The sequence below is a fragment of the Nicotiana attenuata genome, chromosome 8 (assembly GCF_001879085.1).
Source record: "Nicotiana attenuata strain UT chromosome 8, NIATTr2, whole genome shotgun sequence".
NCBI lineage: Eukaryota > Viridiplantae > Streptophyta > Magnoliopsida > Solanales > Solanaceae > Nicotiana > Nicotiana attenuata.
The window spans coordinates 17,293,951-17,311,179 of NC_031996.1; the positions used below are offsets into that span (position 1 = coordinate 17,293,951).

General features: G+C 39.4%; 1 long non-coding RNA gene across 1 annotated transcript; it reads right to left on the bottom strand.

Moving 5' to 3' along the window:
- LOC109231801 lies at window positions 2,936-17,050 on the bottom strand. The gene is made up of 3 exons (XR_002068841.1): window positions 16,963-17,050; window positions 16,648-16,732; window positions 2,936-2,972 (listed from the first exon to the last, which is right to left on the bottom strand). It is a non-coding gene; the product is annotated as an uncharacterized LOC109231801 (long non-coding RNA).

Genomic DNA, 17,229 nt, shown 5'->3' on the forward strand with positions numbered 1-17,229 from the left:
AACAAGCACAGGAGAAACACCATATTCACTAGTCTATAGGACTGATGTAGTAATATCGGTCGAAGTCGGTGAACCAAGTCTAAGGTATTCAAATGAGAGCGGGCCAAGCAACGATGAAAGCAGAAGGCAAGACCTCGACGAGGCCGAAGAGCGAAGAGACATGGCCTACATAAGAATGGTAGCCCAAAAACAATAGGAAAATCGGTACTACAACAAAAAAACCAAGGTAAGGCCACTCAAAGTCGGGGACTATTTTACTCAAAGCCAAAACACAAGCAAGCAAGGATCCATGGGAAGGCAAACTGGGAACCAATTGGGATGGCCCATATAAAATCACGGCGACAGTAAGCAAAGGGTCGTTCCAGCTAGAAATAATGGAGGGAAAACTACTACCAAACAATTGGAATGTTTCCCACCTCAAATACTTCAACTTCTAAGGATAGACGTCTCCCGAGTCGTACTCTTTTTCCCTCACCCGAGTTTTGTCCCAATTGGGTTTTCTCGGGGAGGTTTTTAACGAGGCGACGAAGAGGGTGTCTCGAAGTTAAGTATAAGTTCATCGCTCGACCTCTCAACTACTTCCCCAGGTCGACCAATGAAGAGACTAGATAGACTGGGACTTCTCAATGTATGCATGAACAGAGCAAAACATGTAATGTTCTCCAATGAATGTATAAACAAAGTGAAATACACAAACACACGAGCTTCTCATTTCCTTACCAAGTTTATACATTACACCAATCTCAAAGTCAACATTCGACCTCACTCGAATCGACTCACATTCGACCTCGCTCAAATTAACTAACATTCGACTTTGTTCGAATTAATTAACATTTGACCTCGTTCGAATTAACTCGCATTCGACCTCGTTCGAATCAACTGAGTCACACTCGACCTTGCTCAAATCGACTCACATTCGACCTCGTTCGAATTAACTAATATTCGACTTCGTTCGAATTAATGAACATTCGACCTCGTTCGAATCAACTGAGTCAACACTCGACCTCGCTCGAATCGACTCACATTCGACATCGTACGAATTAACTAATATTCGACTTTGTTCGAGTTAATTAACATTCGACCTCGTTCGAATTAACTCGCATTCGAACTCGTTCGAATCAACTGAGTCAACACTCGACCTCGCTCGAATTGACTCACGTTCGACCTTGTTCGAATTAACTAACATTCGACTTCGTTCGAATTAATTAGTATTCGACCTCGTTCGAATCAACTTAGTCAATACTCGACCTCGCTCGAATCGACTCACATTCAACCTCGTTCGAATTAACTAACATTCGACTTCATTCGAATTAATTAACATTCGACCTCGTTCGAATTAACTGAGAGTCAGCATTCGACCTCGCTCGAATCGATCCACATTCGACTTCATTCGAATTAACTAACATTCGACCTCGTTCGAATTAACTCGCATTTAACATCGTTTGAATCAACTGAGTCAACACTTGACCTCGCTCGAATCGACTCAGATTCGACCTCGCTTGACTTAACTAAACATTCGATCGCGCTCAAATTAACTGACATTCGACCTCGTTTGAATTAATTAAACATTCGACCACATTCGAATACTAATGTTCGGTCGCGTTCGAATAAATCAAACATTTGATCTCGTTCGAATTCGTATTCGGTCACACTCGAATTGAACTCATGCCGACTTAAGTTCGATTTACAACATCGTTCGAATTAAGCACGACATAGGACTTCACCCAAGTGCAACCAAAGATATACTCGACCATGTCCGAAATAGCAGGTATCAACACAACTCTTACGAAGAAAAAGATTCAAAGAAAAGTAAAAGGGGCCAAGAACATACAGCAAAGTCATAATCATTCCATTCCAAAAAAAAATATATCTTACAAAGGTCCAGAAAGACACTCCCACAAAAAAAGAAGAACGAAAAGAGCAAAAACTAATTACAAAAGTATCACACTACATCATCTCCGTCTGCGCCATCGCCACCTTCACCGCCCGGTCCAGTAGCACCATCTCCACTATCACCCCCGCCATCAGGATACTCATCGTCATACGCATCAGATGCAAGCCCGTCCAAGTCCTCTTCATCATCACCCGTCCCCGGTGTAGCGGGGTCATAACCACAAGCAAGCTTGGCGTCACGTGCTTTAACACGGACATCTTCGAAATCGGCCTCAGGAACCTTCCTCGCTGTCATCAAGTTCCTATATATGTCCAGCTGAGCCTCAGCATGTGATGTGATTCTTCGAGTTAACAAAGAACCAATCGACCAGGATCAAGATCTTGAAATGAAAACGTGGTTTTGTGGGCCAATTTCAAAAAATAACGTTCAAGTTTTAGGACTCAGAATCTAATGATTCAAAAACGGAGTGAAAGATGACGATCTGAACTATAAGAAAGACTATTTACTCGTTCAAAACAAGTAAATAACGATGCTGCACCAGTTTAATGATAGTTATGATTCTCTGATATCAAAAGAACGAATTTAGATCAAGAAACGTGTTCTTGAAAGATCAAGAACTAAACAAGTTCCTAAAGTCATGTCACGACCCGAATTTTCCCACCCTCGGAGGTCGTGATGGCGCCTACTCGTAGAAGCTAGGCAAGCCACAAATCATAAACTCCTACCTATTTCATTTTAAATCCTTTTATCTATCATAACAACAAGCGTTAAATATTTAAATGACAGCGGAATATGAAAATAAAGCGGAAGACTTAAATTAAATAAGCTAAACAATAATGCGGAATTCAACATGTGCCTCTACCCAAGAACTGGTGTCACATCATCCACGGACTACTAAGAGTACTAAATACAATCGTTTGAAAGAAATATAACACTGTTTGTTTCGATAACATGAGATAACAAAATGAAATATAAGATAGAGGAGACGTCGGGCGTGCGGACGCGTGCAAGGCTACCTCGGAGTCCCGGTGGACTGAAGGCTGGCTCCCGAGCTACTGCTGCTGTCCGGGACCTGGATCTGTGCAAAAGAGCGCAGAGTGTAGTATCAGCACTACCGACCCCATATGCTGGTAAGTACCTAGCCTAACCTCGGCGAAGTAGTAACGAGGCTAGGACCGGACCACCAAATAAACCTGTGCAGTTATATAATATACAGCAGAAAGTAAAGCAGAAATAAACAAGTAAGGATGGGAGGGGGAAACATGTTGGGGGGAGATAACAGTTGAAACAGAATCTCAAGAGAATTATCAGGAAACCACAACTTCTAACAAGGATAAGGAAAACAAAGGCAGGTTTCACTCTCGGTTCACAACTCGTTGCAGGCGTGCAACCCGATACCATTTCATTAAATCTCATGGTAGGCGTACCACCCGCTCCCATTTCATTAAATCTCGTGGTAGGCATACCACCCGCTCCCATTTTGTTAAATCTCGTGGTAGGCGTACCACCCGCTCCCATTTCATTAAATCTCGTGGTAGGCGTACCACCCGCTCCCATTTCATTAAATCTCGTGGTAGGCGTACCACCCGCTCCTATTTCATTAAATCAACAGTTCTTCCAAATGAAATTTACTCCAACAAACGCAACAATTAATACGAATTCATAAGACAACAAGTACACAATAATTATGACTCACTGAGGAAATCAAGTAATGACAAGTAGCAATTAATTATGGACTTTAAGGAGCAAATAGGCAATTTAATATTTAGTATGCTAAATGTCAAGTAGCAATTAAGTCACATAAACATGTAGCAATTATAGCATAAATTCAAGGCATAATGTTGCGCAAGGATACCTCGAGCCAATAATAACAAGTAACACAATAAGGGAAAATGCCAACATAAAGAATCACAGTAATAGTGGAATAAGACAATTAATGCACTTGAACCGATAACAACAAGAAAATCAGTAAATAAAAGTAAAGGACAACATAACTCAATTATCAGCAAGAATCGGGAAAATCAAAGACAAGTGCACGGCATCACCCTTCGTGCTTTTACTCTCGTCCTCACCAAGCAATAATATAATGAAAACGTGCACGGCATCACCCTTCGTGCTTTTACTCTCTTTCCTCACCAAAGCAATTAGAATAATAAAATGTGCACGGCATCACCCTTCGTGCTTTTACTCTCTTTCCTCACATAAAATCAATAGAATTGGCACGGAATGGTACATCGTGCGGCACGGCATCACCCTTCGTGCTTTACACTCTTTCCTCACAATAGCAAACAATGCACGACATCATCCTTCGTGCTTTAACACTCTTCCTCACCCAAACAACAATCACAAACAAGGGCAAGGAAAATAAACAAGAACATATAGGAATCCCGGCAAGGGAACAACGATTTAACAATTAAATCCCGGCAAGGGAGCAACAAGTAAATAATTAAATTCCGACAAGAGAACATTTCAATAACTCTTTCTCTATCTTTCACTTGTACTCCATAACTCACTTTACCACTTGAGCCAATGCTCCAAAGGGTTCAATCATCTCATATACTTTCACAATTCATAATATAATTCGAGCCAATGCTCCAAAATGTTCAAAGGTCTCAATTCTTTCCACAAACTTTTCACAACAACTAGAAATCATTACCAAAGCATGAAGAACACAACGAAATCATGAAAATCACAATATAAGACTCACGGTCATACTTGACACCAACGTATAGATACTCGTCACCATGCCTATACGTCGTACTCAACAATTATCACATAGCAAATAGGACTCAACTCCTAATCCCTCAAGCTAAGGTTAGACCAAGCACTTACTTCGATGCCTTGAACACAACTCAAGTCTTAGTTATAGCTTTACCCCTTGATTCCACCGCCAATTCGCTCGTATCTAATCACAAATTACTTAATTACATCAATAAGTGCTAAATGAATCAACCCTAATGCATAAAAATGAGTTTTTCAAAGTTTTACCCAAAAAGTCAAAAATCGCCCCCGGGCCCACGTGGTCAAAACCCGAGGTTCGAACCAAAACCCGATTACCCATTCCCCCACGAACTCAAATATATCATTTGTTTTGAAATCGGACCTCAAATTGAGGTCCAAATCCCCAATTTTTGAAAAACCTAGGTTCTACCCAAAACACCCAATTTTTCCCATGAAAATCTTTGATTTTAGGTTGAAATCATGTTAAAAGATGTTAATGATTGAAAGAAATGAGTAAAAACTAACTAACAATTGATTTGGAAGAAGACTTGTTCTTGGAAAATCGCCTAAGTGTGTTTGGGTTTGAGAAAATATGAAAATGGGGTTCAAAATTGTTTAAGTGTAAAATTGCAGGTCTCAGATGTGGGAATTGCAAAAAAAATTTGGGAATTGCGAACACGGAAATTGCGAAAAAAGTTTGGGAAATGCGAACAAGCCTGGGAATTGCGAAAAATGTTTGGGACATGCGAACCTGGGAATTGCGAAGAAAGTTTGGGAAATGCGAACAAGCCTGGTAATTGCGAAAAATGTTTGGGAAATGCGAACCTGGGAATTGCGAAGAATGTTTGGGAAATGCGAGTAGGCCTGGTAATTGCGAAAAATGTTTGGGAAATGTGAGGTCTGCAGGCCTGCAATTCCTTAAGTCCAAAATTTTACCCCGTGGCCTATCCAAAACTCACCCGAGCCCTCGGGGCTCCAAACCAAATATACACACAACCTCAAAAACATCATACAGACTTATTTGTGCGATCAAATCGCCAAAATAACATCATTATCAACAAATTAACCCTCAAAATCAAAGCATTTTTCTCAAACTTCATCAAGTATCAAATTTAGCAATTTAAGTCCGAATCACGTCAAACGACGTCTATTTTTCACCCAATTTTACAGAAACATCTTAAATCATATATAAGACCTGTACCGGGCACCAGAACCAAAATACGGGCCCTATACCAACACGTTCTAATCAAATTTCATTTTAAATTTCCTTAAATAATTTCCTTTAAAAATTCATTTCTCGGGCTCGGGACCTCGGAATTCGATTCCGGGCATACGCCCAAGTCCCATATTTTCCTACGGACCCTCTGGGACCGTCAAATCACGAGTCCGGGTCTGTTTACCCAAAACGTTGACCAAAGTCAAACTAACTCAATTTATAGCCAAATTTTACCATTTTCACAGATTTTCATATTTAAACTTTTCGGCTACGCGCTCGGACTGCGCATGCAAATCAAGGTGACTCTAAACAAGGTTTTCAAGGCCTCAAAAACACAGAGTCACCACTTGGAATCAATTAACGTGATAAAGAAACACCACACGCAATTGAAAACAAGATAAAGACTATCACCACCTTGTTTGGAACAAAAAACAAGGATAAAGAAGACAAAATAGAGAAAAATACTCTATTGTAAAATTGGGGCAAGCCTAAGAAATGTGAATTTTTATTCTACAAGGCAAGAGAACCCTTTATATAGGCCTAGAGTCTCTTCTTTGATGGCTACAATTCCTATTCTAATAAGGAAATAAATAACTAAAGACAAGGAAAGTAAAATCCCTATTCGACAAGGAAAAGAAACTAGAATCCTACTAAATGGAAAACCTTCATTCTAAAAGGAATAAAATAAATCCTACTTCAAGAAGGAAAGAATCTTGGCTTCTTGAATTCAATCTTGAGCTTCTTGGACTTCTTGCGCTTTTTGAAAATAAGTCCATATGTTTGGACTTGAGCTCTAAAACTTTATCTTGGCCAAAATTAATAAAAATTTAACATAGATTCTTCTTTTACATCATTCTCCCCTGGTTGAGAAAGACTTGTCCTCGAGTCTAAAGGCTCCACAAATGGCACAATATTGGCAATTTTCATGATTTGGTTGAACTCATATTCACCAGGCTCTAAGTTGCATTTTCTAAATTGTCAAAGAACTTCATCTTACTGTAACAAAGCTTAGCATGTGGCCGAACTAAATCTCACTTTCTCAATAGTAACTTTGTACCAATATTTCTGTAATAAATCCTCCTAAATAGATTTTCAAACACTAATCCATAATCATAAGTTGTTTTCTTTTTATCTTCAAGAATCTTGAACTTCTCCATGTCAATGTGGTGCTTATGGGATATGGCCAAAAAAGTCGATTTAGTATCACAAAAACCCTTAGAAGAATCAAATTCAAGTACCTTTAGATCTATCTTGAAAATCAAAGTATATCTTCTGAGAATTCATCAGCAACAACACTCTCATATTTAACTAGATCATATCAATTGATGGAAGTTAGTTTGGGATCTCTTGTTCCATCATATTCTTGAAAATATTCATCCTTTGGGGGCAAGAAAAAAACTGGAACAAATTATGAACTCAAACCCTTATGTACTCCTTTTTAAGCAACTCTTCCTCACGTATTTGCATAAATTCTTGAACTTCTGGATTAATGCAATTTGTTGCCTCATTTGGAAGTATAGAGTCAACAATCAAATCAATATTATGTTGATCATCTCTATTAGGTGAAAAGTTAATCTCACGTATGGGATGCCTCAATGGATCATCATCAAACTTCGGAGGTAAATATTCAACTTGCAGATCCACTTCATGCTCCTCCTCCTTGATTAGACTAACGTTCAAAGGCTTTTTTCTATTGATTGGACCAATTATTTGTAATTTGATCAGAAAAGAATCATCATTGAGCTTCAGATGTTTAGCAATTTCTTCTGGATTCAATGGTACTAAAATAATCTTACATTTATCCTTTGTAAAAGAATAGGTATTAAGGTATTCATCATATTTAGCACACCTATCAAACACCCATGGTCTTCCAAGTAATAAGCATCCATCTTCACTACGTCATACCAAATCTGGTCTTTATAGATCTTACCAATAGAAAAAGATACTAGGCATTGACGAGTTACCTCTAAAACATCATCATCCTAAACTTTGATGCTGTAAGGATATGGATTGGTTGACAAACCAAGTTTAATAACCATCTCCTCATAAACAATATTTATGTGACTCCCGCGATCAATAATCAACGAACAAACTTTTCCATGGGAGATACATCTAGTGTGGAAAAGAGATTCATGTTGTCTCGTTTCTTCATCTTCTTGAACCAAGAATCTTCCTCTTGGTTGAATCTTAGAAATGATGATTTCTCAACCTTTGGACATGTGGGTTATAGATCTGATACCAAATTGATGTGATTCTTCAAGTTATCAAAGAACCAACCGACCAGGATCAAGTTCTTGAAACGAAAACGTGGTTTTGTGGGCCAATTTCAAAAAATAACGCTCAAGTTTTAGGACTCGGATAATGATTCAAAAACTAGGTGAAAGATGACGATCTGAACTATAAGAAAGACTATTTACTTGTTCAAAACAAGTAAATAATGATGTTGCACCAGTTTAATGATAGTTATGATTCTATGATATCAAAAGAACAAATTTAGATCAAGAAACCTGTTCTTGAAAGATCAAGAACTAAACAAGTTCCTAAAGTCACCACTTGGGACCAATTAACGTGATAAAAAAACACCACACGCAATTGAAAATAAGATAAAGACTATCATCACCTTGTTTGGAACAAAAAACAAGGATAAAGAAAACAAAATAGAGAAAAACACTCCATTGTTAAAACTAGGGCAAGCCTAAAAAACGTGAATTTTTATTCTACAAGGCAAGAGAACCCTTTATATAGGCCTAGAGTCTCTTCTTTGATGGCTACAATTCCTATTCTAATAAGGAAATAAAATAACTAAAGACAAGCAAAGTAAAATCCCTATACTACAAGGAAAAGAAACTAGAATCCTACTAAAAGGAAAATCCTCATTCTAAAAGGAATAAAATAAATCATATTTCAAGAAGGAAAGAATCTTGGCTTCTTGAAATTAATCTTGAGCTTCTTGAAAAAAAGTCCATATGTTTGGAATTGAGCTCTAAAATATTATCTTGGCAAAAATTAATAAAAATTAACATAGATTCTTCTTTTACATCAGCATGGATCCACATCCCGTATAAATGACGAGGAACGCCGGGGAAAGAAGAAGCATAAGAGGAGGAAGGCTGAGCTGACAACCGTGCCTACTCGGCCTCAAGAGCGGCAACTTGATCACTTAGTCTCGAGACATCTCTCTCAAGACCAATTAGCTCATCAAGCCGCGCCTCCCTTAGCGCGGCCGTTTCCACGTCAGTTGCACGTTCAGACCTGAGGACGCAGATAGAGTCCTCTAATGCCGCCACCTTTGCCAAAGCCGCTACCCGAGCCTCCTCGATCCCCTCCAACTCTGCCACTTTCTCAGTCAATTCACCACTCAGGCCGACAACTCTAATTGAGCTTTGCTCAAGCTCGGCTCGCAGGGTCGCCACCTGCGCTTGACGGTCGATGCACTTGGCCACGACCCCCTTGCTTTTCTCGAGCTCGTTGTCCTTGTCCCTGAGCAACCCCTTGAGCTCACTGCATCTGCCAATAGTTCGCACAAGCTCATCGTCCTTCTGGTCCAACTCATCTCTACGGGATTGGAGCTTGCCACCTGCTCTGAACCGTGCACACATCTCACAGTACTTGTCACGATACCAGAGGTACTTCGAAACCATTTTTTTGGAAAACAACCTTCCGCTTTTCCTCCCGGCGGGCGCTCTCGATCTCCAAAATGAAAGTCTAAAAAAAAGAGAGGAAAAAGGAAAAGCCAAAAATTAGTAAAGATAGAAAGAGGAAAACGACGCAAAATGCAAAAATAATGAGGAAGGCAACTCACCTTCACAGCCTTCCCAGATATGCCCAGTGACAAGTCAGAATCCTTGAGCGCCTGAAGAGTCATGTTCTAGGCGGCGGAGCAAAGAGGGGCAAAGGAAGGGACCACGCTCACCGTATCCTCCAACAAATCGTAGTCCAAAGGGATTACGAACGAGCGAGAGGATCCATCCGTTCTCACCTGCACCTTGGTAAACCCTTCGTCGAATATTCTCACTTCCTCGAGATCGACATCGGAGCCGGATTCGTAATCATCCACGACCACTCCTTTCGCCCTCTCCTCAGCTGAAGAGGGAACGTCGGCCCGCTCTGACATTGACGGGTCATTCCTCGGAATGATCGTAGCCTCTGGTCGCTCCCCTCCTTCCATGGAGGCAATCTCCACATCCAAAGGAGGCACAATCTCTGCGTCCAAAGCCGTACTGCCCCCGGTTTGGCCATGGTCAACTCCGGTTCACCCCCCGAAGGCTTCTCATCCTCGATCACTCTGCCGCCAACCTCTATCCTTCGCCTTTTCAGCGGAGCCTCTTCATCTTCGCCTTGCGATGACTCATCCACCAAATGAAAGACCGAAGAAGGCAGAATCTCCACTAGTGGGGCAACAGCTTGGCGGTTAGGCCCACATGAGGCTGGGGTCCGAGAGGCAACAATAGTCTGAGCAGGCTCGCTTGCAGCCACAACAAGTATAGGCTCGGTCGAAGTACTTGACTGGCGAAAAATAGGAGTAGGTGTCCTCGCCCTCCTCGAAGCCCTCCGACCTACCAGCAAAGAAAGACTTTAAGTAAAAGAATAGAAGGAAAGAAAGGACGGTACAAAGGTCAAAATTACTAAGATCGAAGCTAAATGACTCACCGACCGAATGTCTGCGCCCAAACCTCTCATTAAACTGCGACCACTCACGAATCCCTACCATATTAGGCAAAATATGGCTTGCCCAGTCACGAATGTGGGTGACTAGCAAAGGAGGATACTTCTCGACTATACAAAAAAAGAGAAAAGAAGAGAGTGAACGATCAGATCACCAAAAAGAAACAACAAACAACCATTTGGTAGAAACACTTACGAGCAAAGTTCCACTCTTCGGGGAACCCGTTGGGGTTCGACACCACGTGCTCCGTCCTCACGTAGAAGAAATTGGACCAAAAGCGGCAATGTGTTTTATCATCCATCTTCACCACCAGTACCTTGGTCCTACGGTGGCGAAGGTGTATCATCGTACCCCTGTGAAAACTTGGGGCGAAGAGGTGAAGCAGATACGGACAGAAATTCCACGGTTGGCCAGCTCGGCATACTTGATAAGCATAAGGAAAAGCTTGTATATGTACGGGGAAAGCTGAGCGGGGCACACTCCATAATAACGGCAGAAGTCCTCCGCCAAGGAAGGAAGAGGAAGTGTATAGCCGATGACAAACGGGTATGCATAAAACGCGCAGTACCCTAGGCAATGTATCTGCACTACATCGCTACCAGCAGGGATAAGTTCGACATGGTTTGGGATTCTCCATATAGACCTAAATGCAACAAGCGCCGCCGCATCCATCTCAGAAACGACGGGTTCAGGATCATCATCAGGTCGGTTCTTGAAGTCCGACCTGATCCTCCCCGAACGTGGAATTATCTCATCCACGGTGGGGAAATTCTCATCTTCTATAATGGCTACTCCTTCTACGTGAGAAGGTATGTCCACAGCCAACGCAACGGGATCAGTGGCCCCTTAAGATTAGAAGATGCACTAGCCATTTTTCTGATTACGTATATGAGAAGAAAGTGCAAAGGTAAAAGGGATAACAATAGCGGAAAACGCTAAAAGAGGGGAGAGATAAAGATGCAAGAAATTTAAAAAAGGAGAAGCTTGGGGTTTCAAATGCTTAAGAAATGCAGCAACTCAAATAAGGAATTCCCATCTCCATTTATAAGAATACTGGCACCCTGATCGAGAAAGCCAAACGCCGCCACATTGATTTCAAAACGGAAGAGGCGCGGGAACGACGTAACGTATTGGGAACATGCGCCATAATGACGCATGATGAAATGACGTCATTTCAAACTGACATAACGGTCAGATGTGGCTCTTGAAGCACCACGTCATCACCTCGCCATAAAAGGGTCACTCCTCGGCTAACATGCTCAGATTTCTCAAATTGCCACTGGCGAAGTCTTCCCATTGAGCTCGTCCAAAGACAACCCCGACAGGTGGAGGGACTAACTATATGGGTTAATCTGATCAAAGGAATCTTGTCTAAGAGAGGATAACTAAGATCTATTAGGCCGAGGTCATGCTTAAGAAGTAGCAAACTAGAGAGCTGAGCAACTAGGGTCGAGGTCGAGCACTCAGATCGGCCCAAACAGCTAGTTTGGTAATAAGATATTTTAAAGGAATATTCTCTGCACTTATACTTTCACTTAGGTAAGGGATATGTCCTATATAAGTAGGAACAGAGAGAGAAGAGAAAGGCATGTAATATTCTTTATGATAAACTCTCTCTTGAAAAGTTGACTCTCAAGTAAACTACAAACATTGTCTTTACAAAAGATTCGATTTGTTGTTGGTCCCAAGCTTTTTCACATCAGATCTGAGAAAGCTTTCTATATTCCCACATTTGATTGTCTTACATCATTTTCAGATAGAGAAACATCCACCTCATTGAATATTTGGGTGAATTATTCTCTCTATTTACATTTATTGCCATTTATTATATTTGTTGCTTGTCATTATTCCCTCATACATTCATAACAATACCATTAAACACCCCATTGGTATTAAATAGCCTTGAATGAAATTTTATGTTATTGATGTCTATTAATATCATATCTAGGATTTATTATATTTAACTAGGATTTACCCATTATCATCTTATTTAATTAGTTTAACAAAAAGGCTTAACACTTTTTGGTCAAACAGTACCAAACCTCACAGTCACAATTCACGGGTCCCAATTCATGAACCCTAATCACTTGGCATCTTGTGCCCACATTACAATTCATAACCGCACGGACGACTCACGTGCCAAGAGAGTGATAATATCTAGTATTCGCACGGGCCACTCACGTGCCAACAACAACAATGACTCATGACTGCACGGACAACTCACGTGCCAACAGGATAACTCTTACACAGAAGGCAAGTACGCGGGAGTACATGTAAATGGTCAATAACATCAGGATTCATCTTCTTAAACCGATATGGGTGATTTATTTACGTGTATGCTTGTGCTAGTGTTCTACCACAATTAAAGTCAACAAGTAGGAGTAGATACAATGAATGGTACATAAGAAATGATTACCTCAAAATGTACACGGTATAACTCACACAAGGTAGGCACACCACTACACAATAACACAAATATCAACAATAACAATGGTCCCAGGCCACCACAAGTCATCACAATCATTCCCCGACATAGCCCACCTTGCCTCGCCACGTGCGCAATAATAAAGTAAATGACCGCCTTGTCTCGCCGCACGCGCACAATAATATTTCTATCTTGTCTCACCACATGCGCAAACCCACATATATATAGCCCGCCTTATCACGCCACATGTGCAAATATCAATAGTAACAACAGCACGGATAACTCACGTGCGAACGCCCCGACAATCCTCACAACAATACCACGTGATTCAAAATATAATAACACAATAAAATGACTTTCACAATATGTGCCCATATGCCACAACATTTCCTCAAAACATATTTAATACCACAAACCACGCATAGCCCTCGGCTCAACAACACTGAGTACAACAATAACACGAGAATATGGCAAGTAAATCAACACAAGAACTTCAGAACATAAAGAAGCGGAAGAACGAGCTCACAAGGAAAGACACAACGGGGAATAATGGTGTCAACAAGAATAGCTCAACAAGGGAGAGATAACGTGTAACAATGATTCTACAGAAGTACAATTCGACGATAAGAGAGATAGCATGAATTAACGATCCCAAATAAGAATACGTCAACAATGAAAGCAATAACAAACTTCAATTAAAGCTAGGCAATTACGGGAGAGATAATAGTAATTTCAATTAAGGTTAAACAATTACGGAAGAGATACTAATAACTTCAATTAAGGTTAAGCAATTGCGGAAGAGATAATAATAACTTCAATTAAAGTTAAGCAGTTGCATAAAAGATAGCATGACAATAAAAGAGGCAATAACTTCAATTAAGGCACATAGAGTTTAATTGACAATAAGGGTAGAACAAGAATCAATTAATTTCAAATAAGACACGTAAGGGTGAATTTAGTAAATGGAGGATTTAACATGACAAAACAACTTCATATCTAATGAACATAAGAACCTAAGATCCCTAAACGATCATATTTCCACAATTAAGCCCGAGTACGTTTGTCACCTCGCATACACGGCATTCACATGACACAATTAGCAAAAATGACTCAAATCCTAAGGGGTAGTTCCCCCACACAAAGTTAGGCAAGATACTTACCTCAAAGAAGCTAGACCGATACTCTAAAATGACCTTCTCGAGTGAAACAACCTCTGGATGACTCAAATCTAGCCAAAATAACTTCAAATCACAAAAAAATCATAGGAAATAATTCCGGATAATAAAGCTTCGATCTTTAATTAAAAGTAAAAAAGTCAACCCCTGGGTCCGCACCTCGAAACTCGATAAAATTTATAAAATCTGAATATCCATTCCGATACGAGTCCAACCATACCAAAATTATCAAATTCCAATATCGAATCGCCCTTCATATCCTCATTTTACATTTTTGAAAGTTTTTCTCAAAATCCTCATTTTTCCCAACACAAACCACTATTTAAATAATAAAAATAAAGATGGAATTATGCAATACACGCGGAATAGCAATACCCATATGCACGCGAACGCGAAGAGGAAAAAGGACCAGTCACCAGAACAGCCTTCGCGATCGCGGCTGCACCAACGCGATCGCACAGAAGGACATTAGACACGAGCAACAACATTCCAAAATAGGAGGAAATAGCCTGTAGCCCATCCGAAACACACCCGAGGCCCTTAGGACCCCGCTGAAACATACCAACAAGTTTCATAACATGACGCAGACCTGCTCGAGGTCTCATATCACATCAAACAATGTCGAAACTACGAATCGCACCTCGAATCGAACTTATGAATGTTTAAATCTTTCAACTTCCAAAACTCGTGCCGAAACATATCAAATCAATCCGGAATGACGTCAAATTTTACATGCAAGTCTCAAATGACAAACGGAGCTAATCCAACTCTCGAAATCAAAATCCGAGCCCGATATCAATAAAGTCAACTCCCGGTCAAACCTCTTAACCTTCCGAAACTTCAACTTTTCAATTTTCGCCAAAAATGCTTCAAATTATCCTAAGGACCTCCAAATCAAAATCCGAACGCACGCAATCACCATACGAAACTGTTGGAATCATCAAAATGCCATTTCGGAGTCATCTATACAAAAGTCAAACTCCGATCAACTCTTACTGCTTAAACTTCTAAAACAAGAAATCCTTCTTCTAAATTACCCCGAATCATCCGAAAACCGAACTCGACCACATATGCAAGTCATAACACATAATACGAAGCTGCTCGAGACCTTAAGCTGCCGAACGGGATGCTAATTTTCAAAACGACCGGTCGGGTCGTTACAAACTTCAATCCACTTATAAGGCATGAACCTTTAGTTATAACTTCCAGATGAAAGAGTCTTAGATTTCTTTCTTGTCCTCTTCAAATTTGAAATTCTTAATCTCTACTCTCATTCTTGTAGGGGCATATGCAGCTACACTGTAATAACTTTTTTTTTATACATATCACTAGTAAATTTACCCGCGCTTCGCGCGGTCATGAAATATATTTTTCAAGTTTACTAAATAATTAAGTATATACAAAAAATAATAAAAAGTATGATATTGTAAATTTCTCAATATTAAAAAAAATAGCAAAAATATCAATATAATGTGAGATAATTGGGATATAATAAAAAAAAATTAATGTGACAAATATCTCAGATTTACGTAATGTAGATAGAGCTTTCAATTAGTAGTTAGTTACATATTTTGTAATTTCCAAAGAAGAAGAGAAAGAGGAAACACTGTTTTTAAAAGGAAAAAGCGGAAAAAGATGCAAATCTAAACATTTCAACAGGTTAGGTAAAAGGGATAGAAATGTTACTGCCTTCTTGCAGATCATTTCTGCAGTAAATTTCTTCTTTGCCCATTTTATAACACAATAAATTAAGTTTCTCCATCATGCTTAAAATAAGTGATAATAGAAGGAAACCTCTAGTACCAAATCTACGGTGACTCATTCAAAGAATATTTCTATTTGTGGTACTTTTTTCTTTTTAGTATAAACCTTTATTACTAAAACGAAACCCTAAATTATATGCTAGAGGTAGAATCTTTCAGATATATTACACTGTCATCTTAATTAAAATTTACATAATTAGCTAGCCTCCCCTAAGAGAGGTAACTTCTGCAATGAAGTTCAACTATCAATCTTTCTCACTCAAATACATAACTTACACTGCGTGCTTACTCTTATGGATCATATTGGCTAGGTTGTTCATATCGAAGGGAATCTAGTTTTTATCTTAGTCGATGAGTTTTTTCAACATCTACATGAGCGAAAAATCAAATTAAAGTTAAATATATTAAATGAATAACATAGTTAGTGAATATAATCCCAAACAGATAGGTAAAGAGAACACCCCAATCAAGCCCGAAAAACTGAAGCATACCTGATCATGGAAATAACTTTATGTACAACCACAAAGGGAAGGCAACACCTTCTTTCAGAAAAAAATTATTTGTCAAAAAGAGAGAGTTACATGGAATAAAGTGCTAATTGGAGCGAGTAGTTTATAAACCGTTGCCTTCTTTTTCTTTCTCAGAAAGTGGGCAACAAAATTACCAAAAGATTCAGATTTATTTGCTATAAATAGGAAATCTGAGAATATAAAATACAAAGATACAGGAAACACCAAACAAACATAGAAAACCCATAAAAATCTCTAAAACAAAAATGAAAATTTACCTTGGCAGCCAAGAGAAAGAAGCACAGAGAGATATTAGTTGCGGAAGTGGGATATGCTAGCCTGATTAGAGTAAAATCATAAAACCTACAAAAGTAAGAAATAAAAACGAATAGAATGCAAATTAATTCTGAGCCCTTACTAATTATCGTTCACATGATATGATGACCGCATAAAAATCAATCATGGTACCATATTTTACTGGAAAATGAGGGAAAGATACAGGAAATCTGAGAATATAAAATACAAAGATACAGGAAACACCAAACAAACATAGAATACCCATAAAAATCTCTAAAACAAAAATGAAAATTTACCTTGGCAGCCAAGAGAAAGAAGCAATAGAGAGATATTAGTTGCGGAAGTGGGACATGCTAGCCCGATTAGAGTAAAATCATAAAACCTACAAAAGTAAGAAATAAAAACGAATAGAATGCAAATTAATTCTGAGCCCTTACTAATTATCATTCACATGATATGATGACCGCATAAAAATCAATCATGGTACCATATTTTACTGGAAAATGAGGGAAAGAATGTGTCGACAGAACAATAGAAAATATAGAGAACGTCATGTCCATTTC